A 14631-nucleotide genomic window follows, 5' to 3' on the forward strand; every position below is an offset into this window, starting at 1 on the left:
AAACCGATCTTATGGGTACAGCGGTGGTTGAAGTGTATATGATAGTTCTATTTGGCAAGAAACTTGAAATAACTCTTCAAATAAATAAAAAGTGGCCGTATTCATAATGAGAAGCAGATAATGAAATGAAACCCAAAACTTTGTAAAATGGAGACACAAGAGACTGCAGATGCTGGGTCCAGTCCAGAAGAAGGGTCTTGACCTGTCCATTTCACTCCACAGATGTTGCCTGGCCTGCTGAGTTTCTCCAGCAATTTGTTTTTTGAAATATCATAAAGCTGATTAAATTGTATTTTGAATACTATCTACAGTTCTAACCATGGGGAAGAGAAAATGATATGAGTTGAAGAGATTACAGTATAAGAGCATTTTTATTGTTCAATTATGTTCTCATTGAGACTTGAAGGACCAAGAGAATATTATTTGTAGAAAACTGAATGAATTAGATAACAAAGAGCATAATTTCTTCCTTAAGTATAGTAATAAATTGGCATGTGAATAATATTTGAAAATGGCTTATGGTAAATGCAGCATGATTGGAAGGAATTTGACCAACAGTTTTCATAGCCTTCCATCAGTGGAATTTTCCTTCCCATCTGCTTGGGTTTATGGAAGTTTAATTGATATGGATTAATTATCAATAGACAGCAATTGCTGGAAATCTAAAACATCAGAAAATACAAGAAATTTTTATCAGGTCAAGATGCATCTGTGGTAAGAGCAAAAGAGTCACTATTTCAGGTCGGACATCCTTTGGCAGATGGTTCTGACAAATGGTCTCTAATATGAAGTGTTTCTTCTCCCACCTCTGTGGCCTGACCTGCTGAGTATTTCAAGCATTTTCAGTGTCTGTGCTCAGATTGCTTTTACTGGCAAACAAAGCCATCGTTGTTTGATCAGGTGTCCTCTAGGAGGCAGTTGATGCTGGCAAGGAAAGCATTAGCGTTGCCAGTTCCCAGTGACAATGAAGTGAAGTCAATATGTAGAAATTTTGAATGGAGTCACTTGAAACAGGACAAATAGTTGGGAGTTGGACTTTTGCTATTTTGTGATTTATATCTTCCTGTGTATGTACATTTTTCCTAAGTGAATGGAGAATTTTAAAATATGTGAATTTGATTTTTTAATGTAGAAATTGAAATGGAATCTGTAAAAATGGCATCTGCCAGCACATTGTTTCCTCTGGTTTAAGTGACTCCATTCAAAAACATTCAATCAGCTCAAAGGATGAGTATTCCCATCAAAATGCAGGTCTTTCTAGTTTTGCTGATAAGGTGTCAACAGGTTCACATTTATATCTGAGGGAATAAAATCTGCCATGCTAACCAACTTTTACATTTTTGTAGCTCCTGCTTTACACCGATTTGTTGGGTTCAGCTGCCTTTTGAGTCACCCACTTAGTTGTATCAAACTGCCACAAATAGACTGCCATCTTCTTATCTAACTTTATCTTCATAGGGAAATGATAATAGTAGTGCTCTCCCTGTTAGTAGAAACCACATTCTGGAATGGGCAGATATAAAAACCTTTAATGCACCTTGTGTAATGCTGCTGAACCACCCAGACCAGAGAGGTGACTGGTCCAGTCCCAAAATTTTGATGCATGACCCAAACCAAGTTTTTTTTTAATTTTTGCAGGTCACTATTTATTCTGATAACATGAAAGGGAAAAATCATTGTCCAGTGCCTTCACCGCACTGTAGCGTAATGGTTAGCATAATGCTTTACAGTGCCAATGGCCTGGGTTCAATTCCCACTGCTGACCATAAGGAGTTTGTACTCCTTATGGCCTCTGGGTGCTCTGATTTTTTCCCATATTCCAAAGACATATGTGTCGGTCAGTCAACTGGTCACTTGGGTGGGTGGTGCAGGCTTGATAGGCCAGATAGGCCTCTTACTATGCTCTAACTCCAAATAAAATTAAATTAAATTAAAAATAACTTCATATGTGTGGTTGGGAGTCTGGTGAAGCTGAGGACAGCCGCAGCTGGGATACACCCAAAGGGTACAATAGCTTAACAATTTTTATCAAAACATCAGTGTCAAATAACTTATCAATTTTTATGAAAGCATCCTGTCTGGATGCATAAGGGCTTGCTATGGCAACTGCTCTGCATGTGACCACAAGAAACTGCAGTGAGTTCAGCACATCACAGGAACAAACTCCACTCTATGGACTCTGCCTGTACTCTTGTTGTTCCAATTATGCAGCCAGAATAGTCAAAGCCCCTATCTACCCTGGACTTTCTCTCTTCTCCCCTCTCCCATCTAAAATACAAAGCTTGAAAGCATGCACCACCAGGCTCAGGGAACAGGGACAGTTTGGTCACCCTGTTATCAGTTCTTGAGTGGACCTCTTCTATAACAAAATGGACCCTTGACTTCACAATCTACCTTGTTGTGATCTTGAACTTCATCGTTAACCTGCGCTGTACTTTGTATGATATCTTCTACACTTCATTCTGTATTGTAATTGTTTTACTCAATGCACTGTGTAATGATTTGGTCAGCATAAACAGAATGCAAGACAAGTTTTTCACTGGTACATTTAACAATCATAAACTAATACAATGCAGTTTGTTATTCTTTTCTACAGGATTCATGTGGATATTGGAAGCTAATAATATCCTGTGTGACTTATTGCCTCTGGAACTAAAAAAAGGGGCATATGCAGGATTCTGGAGTGACATGCTTAATATACACACTTATAAACACTAATGTCATGTGCCTTTAGTGTGCTGCTTTGCTTGATTTGTGCACCTATGTACGAAGAAGTACTTGAGTGCCATGGGTGCATGCCGCAGTGGTATGTGCGTATAGCTCTGAAGGGAATTATTAAGTAATTGTGTTTAGGACTAGTGCAGCTGAAATCCTCAGTCACAGCCAAGGGCACTTCAGTAAGCAACATCACTTTAAGGTGTTTAAAAAAATCTATCAATCCTCAAAATTGGTGAACCCCAGATGGCAGACTGGGGTCCACCAAAGGAAGAAAGGAAAGCATGCTGGTTATCAGGTACAATTGAAATTCAGAGCCCTTGGACCCCCTGTCTCTACTATCCTGCCGGTGAATGTACATAAAATGAAGACCTCAGAGTAAGATCGCAGTACCAGAGGAATATCAGGGACTGCTATGTACTTTGCTTCACAGAAACATGGTTTACCCTCACCATTTTGGGATGCAGGGATCAGCCTGAAGGCTTCACCATCCACCACTATGACAGGACAGTACAGACTTTTAAAGGTAGAGGAGGAAGAGAGTATACTTCATGATCAACTCATGTGACTGTTCTGTCTCAGTACTGCTGAGCCAAATTGGAATATCTAGCATCCATTTTAGTTGCCAAGAGGGTTTTCAGTCAACATTTTGGTAGTGGTGTACATTCCACACCTGGCCAACATCAGGCAGGCACTGGAGTAGCTGAACACTGTGATCAGCAGTCACAAAACAGTGCACCCTGATGCCTTCTATCATGGGGAATTTTAACCAGGTCAACATCATATCACCCGTGGAAACAGAGAAGCCAACACACAAGACCACTGTTATCCCACCATTTAGAACACTTTCCATTCCTTCCCATGCCTGCATTTTGGAAGGCCTGATCATTTGGCTGTACTTCTACTCCCAGCACACAGGCATAGACTAGACCACAGCACCGGTGGTGAAGACCAAGAATGTATTGTCAAAGGAGATGGAAAAGCGCTTACAAGACTGCGTTAAGTTGGTGGACTGGACAATATTCAGAGATTCATCTTTGAATTTGAATGAATATGCCACAGCTGTCAGTGACTTCATCAAGAGCTTTGTGGATGAGTGTGTACCTTTGACAACATAGTAACATACCAAAACCAAAAGGTGTAGATGAACCAGGAAATTCATAGTCTGCGGAGGGCTGGATCTGTGTCAACCAGGACTGGTGATTCAGAACTATACAAGAAGTCCAAAAATGTCCTTTGGAATACCATCTTAAAAGTGAATACACAATTCGGTTTGAAGTTAGGGATGGATCTGACGGAAATCTGTTGGATTTCTTTGAAGAAATAACAAGCAGGATAGACGAAGGAGAATCAGTGGATGTTGCATACTTGGATTTTCAGAAGGCTTTTGACAAGGTGCCACACATGATGATGCTTAACAAGTTCAGAGCCCATGGTATTATAGGAAAGATTCTGCATGGATAGAGCATTGACTGATTAGCAGGAGGCAAAGTGTGGGAATAAAGGGAGCCTTTTCTGGTTGGTTGCTGGTGACTAATGGTGTTCCATAGGAGTCTGTATTGGGTCCACTTCTTTTTATGTTATATGTGAAAGGAAGCGGTAATGATAGATAATGAAATTAATGGCTTTGTGGCCAAGTTTGCGGACAAAACGAAGATAGGTAGATGGGTAGGTAGTGTTAAGGAATCAGAGATGCTCCACAAGGACGTAGACAGATTGGGAGAATGGGCAAAGTAGTGGCAGATGGAATATAGTCTCAGGAAGTGTATGGTCAGGTACTTTGGTAGAAGTAATAAAAGCATAGACTATTTTCCAAGTGGAGAGAAAATTCAGAAATGGGAGGTGCAAAGGGACTTGGGAGTCCTTGTGCAGGATTTCCTAAAGGTTAATTTTCAGGTTGAATTGATGGTGAGGAAGGCAAATGCAATGTTAGCATTCATTTCAAGAGGACCTGAAGATACACTCAACATTTGAGGAAAAGCTTCTTCCCTGCCGCCAAAACATCAGATTTCCAAATGGATAATGAATCCATGTACACTAACTCTAATTTTTGCACTATTAATTTATATATAAAACATGAGGTTGTGTCAATGGGTTCAATGTCCATTTAGAAATCGGATGGCAGAGGGGAAGAAGCTGTTCCTGAATATTGCTGGGTGCGTGCCTTCAGGCTTCTGTACTTCCTTTCTGATGGTAACAATGAGAAGAGGGCATGTTTTGGATGACGAGGGTCCTTAATAATGGATGCCTCTCTGAGGCACTGTTCCTTGAAGATATCTTGGATACTATGGAGGCAAGTACCCATGATGGAACTGACTAATTTTACAACTTTTTTTAGCTTCTTTTGATCCTGTGCAGTAGATCCCCCCCACCCCACCATACCAGACAGTGATGCAGCCTCTCAGAGTGCTCTCCACGGTACATCTGGAGAAGTTTTTGAGTGTTTTTGGTGATAAACCAAATCTCCACAAACTCTTAATGAAATGTAACCGCTGTCTTGCCTTCTTTATAGCTGCATCAGTATGTAGGAAGTAGGTTAGATCCTCAGAGGTTTTGACACGCAAGAACTTGAAATTGCTCACTTTTTCCACTTCTGATCCCTCTACAATGATTTGTTTGTGTTCCCTCGATTAACCCTGAGTGCAAGGTTGTTGCTATGACACCACTCAACTAGCTGGTCTATCTCGCTCCTGTACGCTGTCTCGTCGCCATCAGAGATTCTGCCAACAATAGTTGTATCATCAGCAAATTTATAGATGGCATTTGAGCTATGCCTAGACATACAGTCTTGGCTATAGAGGGAGTAGAGCAGTGGGCTAAGCACACATCCCTGAGGTGTGCCATTATTGATTGTCAGCACAGTGGATATGTTATTACCAATCTGCATAGATTGTGGTCTTCCGGTTGGGAGGTCAAGGATCCAATTGCAGAGAGAAATATAGAGGCCCAGGTTCTGTAGCTTATTGATCAGGACTGGATGAATGATAGTGTTAAATGCTGAGGTATAGTAAATGAACAGCATCCTGATATAGGTATTTGTATTGTCCAGGTGATCCTAGGCTGTGTGAAGTGCCATTGAGATTGTGTCTGCTGTAGATCTATTGTGGTGATAGTAAGTTGCAGTGGGTCCAGTTCCTTGCTGAGAGAGGAGTTGATCCTAGCCATGACCAACCTCTCAAAGCATATCATCACCATAGATGTGAGCGCTATTGGACGAATGTTGTTAAGGCAACTCTCATTACTCTTCTTGGGCACTGGTATAATTATAGCCCTCTTGAAACAAGTGGGAGCAAGTACATATACAGTGCCTATAACAAGTATTCACCCCCCTTGGAAGTTTTCATGTATATTGTTTTACAACATTGAATCACAATGGATTTAATTTGGCTTTTTTGACACTGATCAACAGAAAAAGAGTCTTTCGTGCTAAAATGAAAACACATCTCTACAAAGTGATCTAAATTAATTACAAACATAAAACTCAAAATAATTGATTACATAAGTATTCACCCCCCTTTCTTGACAACCAAATCATCACTGGTGCAGCCAATTGGTTTTAGAAGTCACATAATTAGTTAAATGGAGATCACTGAGTGCAATCAAGATGTTTCAATTGATTGTAGTAAAAATACATCTGTATCTGAAAGGTCCAACTGCTGGCTGATGGGATAGGGCTGCTGCTGGGTGTTGTGGTGGAAAGTAAATTGAGTTGTTCGAAGAGAGAGTCGAATTGTGACTGGAAAATGGTGGAGAGAGAGAACATCAAGGAAAGAGCCAAGCTGTTGAGGGAAGTTTTTGGCGAGAGTGGAAGTGAACTAGAGATGGAGGTTGGTGGGAAAGAGGAACGGAATGGAAAGAGGAAGAAAAGAAAGCAGAGGTATGGGATATCAGACTCTGAGGAATCAGCAGATGATCAAAACAGGACAGCAAAACAATGGAAAGAAGATGAGATTAAAGCAATTATAAAACTAAGTGAAGACAGGCATCTTTTGGTGACTGGAACCTGATTCATTTGAAGAAGATGCTCAACAAAATTATAGGTGAGGTTAAAGGAGCAAAGATTTTACGAAATGAATCGCTATTAGTGATTTGTCGGGATAGTGCTCAGCAAGGCCAGGTGATAAGATTATGTAAAATAGATGGCAAAGAAGTGCAATGCACAATACCCAACAATAGAAAGCGGACTAGAGTTATTTTGGAATACCAACAAATGTTACTATGGATGAGATTAAACAGAACATAAAAGGAGCAAAAATTATTGAGGCCAAACGTTTGAAAGTTACAAGAAATGGGAAAACGTGTGATAGTTTATCGGTAATGATTAACTTTGATGAAGAGAGATTGCCGTCTACTGTTTACTTAGGGTATATGTGTTATGTGGTTAGAATATATATACCACTACCTTTAAGATGCTATAAATGTCAGAAATTAGGGCACATTGCGGCGGTCTGCAGAGGGAAACAAAGATGTGGGAGATGCACTGGAGAACATGAATATGGGAAATGTGAAGCGGGAGCTAGGTTGAAATGCTGCAATTGTGGCAAGGAACACAGCGCAGCTTATCGAGGGTGCATTTATAGCAAGAAGGCGGCTGAGATACAATATGTAAAAGTAACTCAAGGAATCAGTTATGCAGAGGCAGTGAAAGAATTTGATGGAAAAAAGTCTGTCAAGCAAACAAATACAGGGACTAATAAACTGGTGAATTGTGAGAGTTGTAATATGAAAAATAAGGATACACTATTAATGTGTAGAAAGGATTTCATGTTTTTTATGGTGGATGCAATTAATTGTTCAGCGCAAACAAGCAAAAGAACTAAGAAATTTAAATTAACGTCAAGTCTGCTGAAAAGTATCTTGGTATTAAAGGAATTAGGTGGGAAGAAGTCAAAGAAATGCTGAATGGAGGATACAACAGTTCACAGACAGGAGAGATGGAATCTTAATGGCAGTATATTTATCGCAAATGGTCAGGAATTTAAGAAATGTTTCAGAACTTAAGGAAAATCCTCAGATTTTATGGTTGTAGCCCAGGGTAAATGTGCAGAACTCCAACAACAAATAGAAGTACCCGACAAAAACAACGGTGAATTGGAAAGAGATTGGAAAATGAGGGATATTATTACAAGGATACAAAAGGAAAAGGAATTTGTTGCAAAGTGAATTATCTACATTCAGATTATAAAATGAAAACATGGAAACTAATGAAGAAGAACTCCGAGGTCTCAGTAAACAACTGCAGGCTACGATCCAAGAAAAGGAAAACCTGGAAAAAAAAAGCAGATAGACTTGGAAAAACAGCAATTTTAAAAGTATAACACGTGATAATTACTATTCTTTAGCAAGACAATTTTAGTCCTACAAATGATGTAGATGAAATCAATGTAATTGAGGTAATGCAACTACGCGAAAACATGTGACAAAATTAGGGAAGAATAGCAGTTTGCGGCATTATCTAATGAGTGCATTAAGCATTCACGAGGAATTGCAACTACAGAGTGATGCTAATAAAGAACTGCAGACTGAACTAGATTGTCTAAAGTAGAGAACTCCAGGACATATTTGGTTGGAACACATGAAATCTAGCAGCTGGCGGTAATACACAGATAATTGGTTGCCAATAGCCATAAAACAAAAAAGAAGAGGAGGAGGAAGAGGAGGAAGAGGAGGAAGAGGAGGAAGAGGAGGAAGAGGAGGAAGATCCAACTGCTTGTGAGTCAGTATCCTGGCAAAAACTACACTAGGAAGACAAAAGAACATTCCAAGCAACTCCACTAAAAGGTTATTGAAAATCACAAGTCAGGAGATGGATTCAAGAAAATTTCTAAGTCACTGATTATCCATTGGATTACAGTTGAGTCAATCATCAAGAAATGGTAGGAATATGATGCAGCTGTAAATCTGCTTAGAGTATGTATTCCTCAATAACTGAGTAACTGTGCAAGAAGAGGACTAGTGAGGGAGGCCACCAAGAGACCTATGACAACTCTGGAGAAGTTACAATCTTCAGTGCTAAGATAGGAGAGACTACACGGACAACAACTGTTGCTAGAATGCTTCACCAGTCACAGTTTTATGGGAGAGTGGCAAAGAGAAAGCCACAGGAAAAAAACTCACATGAAATCTCAGCTAGAGTTTGCCAGAAGGCATGTGGGAGACTCTAAAGTCAAATGGAAGAAGGTTCTATGGTCTGGTGAAACCATAATTGGGCTTTTTGGCCATCAGACTAAAAGCTATGTTTGGAGTAAGGCAAACTTCGCACATCTTCAAGGAGACCATCCCTACCATGAAGCATGGTGGTGACTGCATCATGCTGTGGGGATGTTTCACTGTAGCAGGCCCTGGAAGGCTTGTGAAGGTAGAAGGTAAAATGAATGCAGCAAAATACGGAGAAATCCGGGAGGAAAACCTGATGCAGTCTGAAAGAGGACTGCAACTTGGGAGATTTGTTCTAGCAAGACAATGACCCTAAGCATAAAGCCAAAGCTACACAGTAATGGCTTAAAAAACAACAAAGGTAATGTCCTGGAGTGGCCATGTCAGAGTCCAGACCTCAATTCAACTGAGAATTTGTGGCTGGACTTGAAAAGGGCTGTTTACTCACAATCCTCATGCAATTTGACAGAGCTTGAGCAGTTTTGTAAAGAAGAAAGAGGAAAATTTGCAGTGTCCAGATTTGCAAAGCTGATAGAGACCCATCCACACAGACTCAATCAAGGCTGTAATTGCTCCGAAGGTGCATCTACTAAATACTGACTTGAAGGGGGTGAGTAATTATGCAATCAATTATTTAGTGTTTTATATTTGTAATTAATTTAGATCACTTTATAGAGATCTGTTTTCACTTGGACATAAAAGAGTCTTTTCCTGTTGATCTGTGTCAAAAAAGCCAAATTAAATCCACTGTGATTCGATATTATAAAACAATAAAACATGAAAACTTCCAAGAGAGATGAATAGCTTTTATAGGCAGATACACACACACATATACAGTATATATAACTGTTATTTATAGCTTTTAAAATATTATTATTGCACTACAGTGGTGTTGCAAAACAACAAATTTCATGATAAATGCCAATGATATAAACCTGGTTCTGTTTCTGAAGTACAGCGGACCTGCAAAATTGGTTGTGCATTGGAAATATGTTCATGATTGGGAAAAGGGACAAGTGTGCTGTAAATCTGAAATGGGATCAGAAAATGACAGAAGTGGACACGCATTCAAGTATTAATTCAACATGCTGAGCGGTCCACTCACTTGTACACTGAAATAGAGAAGCAATAAAACTAAAACCATCTGGCACCAAATCCATATAATGCTTTTCAAGGAAAGGCCCTTATTTGACATTTCACCCAAAATATAGCACCTCCCATTACAACACTGGAATGTCCGCCTAAATTAGTGAGTTTTTTGTCTCTGGAGTGAAATTTGAACCCATAATCCTCAGCTACAGAGGTGAAATTGCTACCAACAAAATTTCAGATATAGTCAATTCTCCTGAAGGATGCATAGTTACATTCAAAGTTGAAATACATATACTGACAAATCTATAGCTCCTGTTATTCTTGATTTGAAATTGGAAAACCAGAAAACAAAATATAGTTGAGAAATCGAAAAGGAAACTTTAAAAGCAGCAAATGATATATTCTTAATCTTCCACATATAAACCCACTGGACCAACTTCTATCCCAACTTTATTTGCAGATGACATGAAGATAGGTGGAGGGGCAGGTAGATTTAAGGAAGTGGAGAGACTACGGAAGGACTTAGACAGATTAGGAGAATGGGAAAAGAAATGATGGGTGGAATAGAGTGTTGGAAAGTGTATGGCCGTGCACTTTGCGAGAAAAAAGGAAAGGGTTGACTATTTTCTAAATGGAGAGAAAATACAAAAAACTTAGGTGCACCGGGACTTGAGAGTTCTTGTGCAGGATTCCCGAAATGTTAATTTGCAGGTTGAGTCTGTGGTGAGGATAGCAAATGCAATGTCAGCATTCCTTTCAAGAGGACTAGAATATAAAAGCAAGGATGTAATGTTGAGAATTTATAAAGCACTGGTGAGGTCTCACTTGGAGTATTGTGAGTAGTTTTGGGCCCAGTATCTTAGAAAGGATGTGCAGAAACTGGAGAGAGTTCAAAGGAGGTTCACAAAAATGATTCCAGGATTGAATGGCTTGTCATATGAAAAGTGTTTGATGGCCCTGGGTCTGTATTTGCTAGAATTCAGAAGAATTAGGGGTGACCTCATTGAAACCTATCGAATGGTGAAAGGCCTTGATAGAGTGGATGTGGAGAGGATGTTTCATCTCGTGGGAGAGTCTAGGACCAATGACACAGTCTCAGGATAGAGCGGCATCCTTTTAGAAAGGAGATGAAGAGGGAATTTCTGTGGAATTTGTTGCCACAGGCAGCTGTGGAGGCCCAGTCTTTATGTATATTTAAGGCAGAGATTAATGAATTCTTGTTTAGTCAAGGCATGAAGGGATACAAAGAGAAGGCAGGTGATGAAGGAAAATTGGATCAGCCATGATGAAATGGTGGAGCAGACTCAATGGGCCAACTGGCCTCATTCTTCTTCTATTTTTTATGGTCTTTATTCAGGAACAATGTCTCCGTTCCATGTAAACTATTGCACAGTACTCTTCAAAACAGTAGGTCTGTTGTGTCCTCCTTCTAGATCTTAGGCAGTCCTTCAGGACAGAGTGTTACTGCATTCCTATGGGTCTGAAGTGGCTGATGAGGCCAGTGTGGGAACTACAGACTCTGTCACAGAGGGGGTGGGGGTGGGCGTGCCTTGTCAGAGTGGGTGGCTGGTTTGTGAAGTGGCTCACACAACTTGTTGCCCGCACATAGCCACCCTGTGCAACTGATACAGAGATTCACTTTAACATCCTGAATGCTCTGGCACCACTTTGATTGGACGTGGGCCAGAGATTCTGGGACGTTGCACTTAATCAAGAAGTTTTTGAGCACATCCTTGCATCCTTCTCTCTCTCTCTCTCTCTCTCTCTCTCTCTCTCTCTCTCTCTCTCTCTCTCCCCTGGCAGTCTGATGTGAACGGTGTGATCAGCCTCTCCTCCACTACACCGGGGATTGACTTGGAAACATTTTGCAATGCCCTGAAGGAGATGCAGAGAGCACTATTAATTATTTTATTTATGTATTGGGACACAATGTGGAACAGACCCTTCTGACCCTTCGAGACATGCCACCCAGCATTCTCCTGATTTAATCTGAGCCTAATCACGGGACAATTTACAATGACCAATTAAACCTACTAACTGATATGTCTTTGGAATGTGGGAGGAAACCAGAGCACCCGTAGGAAATTCACACAGCCACAGGGAAACTCCTTATCAATGCATCAATAACAACCTTCCAGACGGACTTGGTTGGGTGTTGATGTCGAGCAGCATCTGTGGAGGAAAACTAATTGCCCAAAGGACAACTGGAATTGTATAAAGGAACTTGTTAATTCCTTTCCTTCCACAGATCCTGATTGAAGTTCCTACAGCAGAGTATTTGCTGCTCCAGATTCCAGTATCTGCAGTCTCTTGTGACTCCACTGCATAAGACCATAAGACACATGAGCAGAACTAGGCCATTTGTCCCATTGAATCCATTCTACCCCTCAACTATGGCCAATCTGTTATCCCCCTCAAACTCACTCTCCTGCCTTCTCCCCGTAATGTTTCACATTTTTACTAATCAAGAACCTATCAACCCTCACTTGAAATATATCCAAAGTCTTGGCCCCTACAGCAGTCTGTGGCCATGAACTCCACAGATTCACCACGCTGTGGCGAAAGAAATTCAATCATCTCTTTTTTTCTAAAGGGATGTCCTTCTATTGGGAAGTTGTGTTCTCTGTTCCTAGACTCTCCCACTATTGGAATCATCCTCTCCACATCCACTCTATCTAGGCCTTTCAATATTCAGAAAGTTTCAATGAGATTCCCCCCCCCCACACCTGCATTCTTCTAAACTTCATTGATCAGGGGCCCAAAGTCATATGTTAACCCTTTTATTCCTGGGATCACTCTCATGAACCTCCTCTGGACCCTCTCCAAGGCTAGCACATCCTTTCTTAGGTAAAGGGCCCTTGACTGCTCAACACTTACTCATATTTGCTCATAATGCAAATCCTCCTTAATTCTTTACCACTCCCACCCTCCCCCTACCCCATTCGCCACCCACATTCCACCAGACTAGTTTAGGAACTATCTACAAGCTTGCCCATTAATTAATCAGGTGCTGGTAACTGGCAATTGTGAGAGGGTTTCCAGCGATTGCTCATCTTTTTGAGAGGGTCTGTCAGTTCATCCACTAGCCACTACTAATTCTTTGGGCGGGATCTCGGGATTTCGGCCAACATCTGGGCTTCTGCAGACCCTTTCTGCCCATCAGTCAGAGTCACAGGGTCAGGACTTCTGTGCTCAGTTTCGCAGAAGTCGCTCGGAGCGGAGCTGGTGTCAGGCTCAGCTGAAACCCGCTCCTCCCACCCCAACCTCTCACCCACTCCTCCTCTCCAGCAATCCCTTCTGCCTACCTCCACTCGCTTTCTCTCCCCCCTCCCACCCCAACCCCTCACCCACTCTTCCTCTCCAGCAATCCCTTCTGCCTACCTCCACTCGCTTTCTCTCCCCCCTCCCACCCCAACCCCAACCCCTCACCCACTCCTCCTCTCCAGCAATCCCTTCTGCCTACCTCCACTCGCTTTCTCTCCCCCCTCCCACCCCAACCCCTCACCCACTCCTCCTCTCCAGCAATCCCTTCTGCCTACCTCCACTCGCTTTCTCCCCCCTTTCCCTTGCCCGACGTCTGATACTAAATACTCTCAATGTTGTTGAAAACGGCGCGCACCTCGCAGTTTATAGCCCAAAATTGGAAGTTAACAATCGGATATCCTCATATGCATAACTAAGAAGCGTGTCACCCCATTTTCTAATGTAACACAACACAAATAAGTAATCCAGTTAACAAACAGCATGACAGATGTATCCCGACCAAACCTGCAGTAGGAATAAACAAAATCCTGTCAAACCCATGTTATTTTCCCTCATTCACTTCTCCCAGCCGGCCCCAGTGCGGCTGATCGCGTTAAGTGCGTTCGCTTTCTGAGCACCATGCATTGCACACTAAATGAAATGTGCCAAAGGTCAGCCGGGGAACTTCAGGACGACTCAGCTGTCACCAGTGCAGACATCAACAACCTCGGCATGTGTGTCTGGGCGGGAGCACCAGTCAGTGTTTGTTGTTATCTGCTCTGCAGGTCTGAGCACGGCCATTTGCTTCATCCACTCAGCTGTGCCGGATTGTGGTATTGATACGTGTAGCATATCACGCGATTCTGAGGCAATCGTGTACTCAGTGATTTTATGTCCACCTGGATGCTCCTCAGTTCGCAGCATAATCACACCCCTCCCCCAATTAAGTACCTGCTCTTCACCAATGGACTTTAACAGTGAATTACAGCTTGCCTGACTAAAGGAAACATCACCACTCTGCTTGATCAACATTAACATCATGCCCCAGTTCACACCATGGGTTTCCCCTATAGTGATCATGTATGGGTAGCTGGACTGATATTGTTTATGAGTGCAATCAGTTCATCAAATGTAAATCCTCTGTTTCCTGTAAGTTTCATTTTTTGTCTCCCTTTCCCCATTCTGCACCAACTCTTCCCCTCACAAGCTATTGACTTCGTCAGATCCAAGTAAGGCTATTTAAAGTGAGGGGGCTGGGGTTCACAACCTTTTTTGATCCTTACCATTAACGGAGGCGTCCGTGGATTCCAGGTTGGGAACTTCTGATTTAAAACCATGGAGAGATGCATAATAGAACCTTTGGGCAATATATTCTGTGCTGACCATCAACATCGTACATTTATCCCATTCCTATTCTCCCCACAT

The sequence above is a fragment of the Mobula birostris genome, chromosome 1 (assembly GCF_030028105.1).
Source record: "Mobula birostris isolate sMobBir1 chromosome 1, sMobBir1.hap1, whole genome shotgun sequence".
Classification (NCBI taxonomy): Eukaryota; Metazoa; Chordata; class Chondrichthyes; order Myliobatiformes; family Myliobatidae; genus Mobula; species Mobula birostris.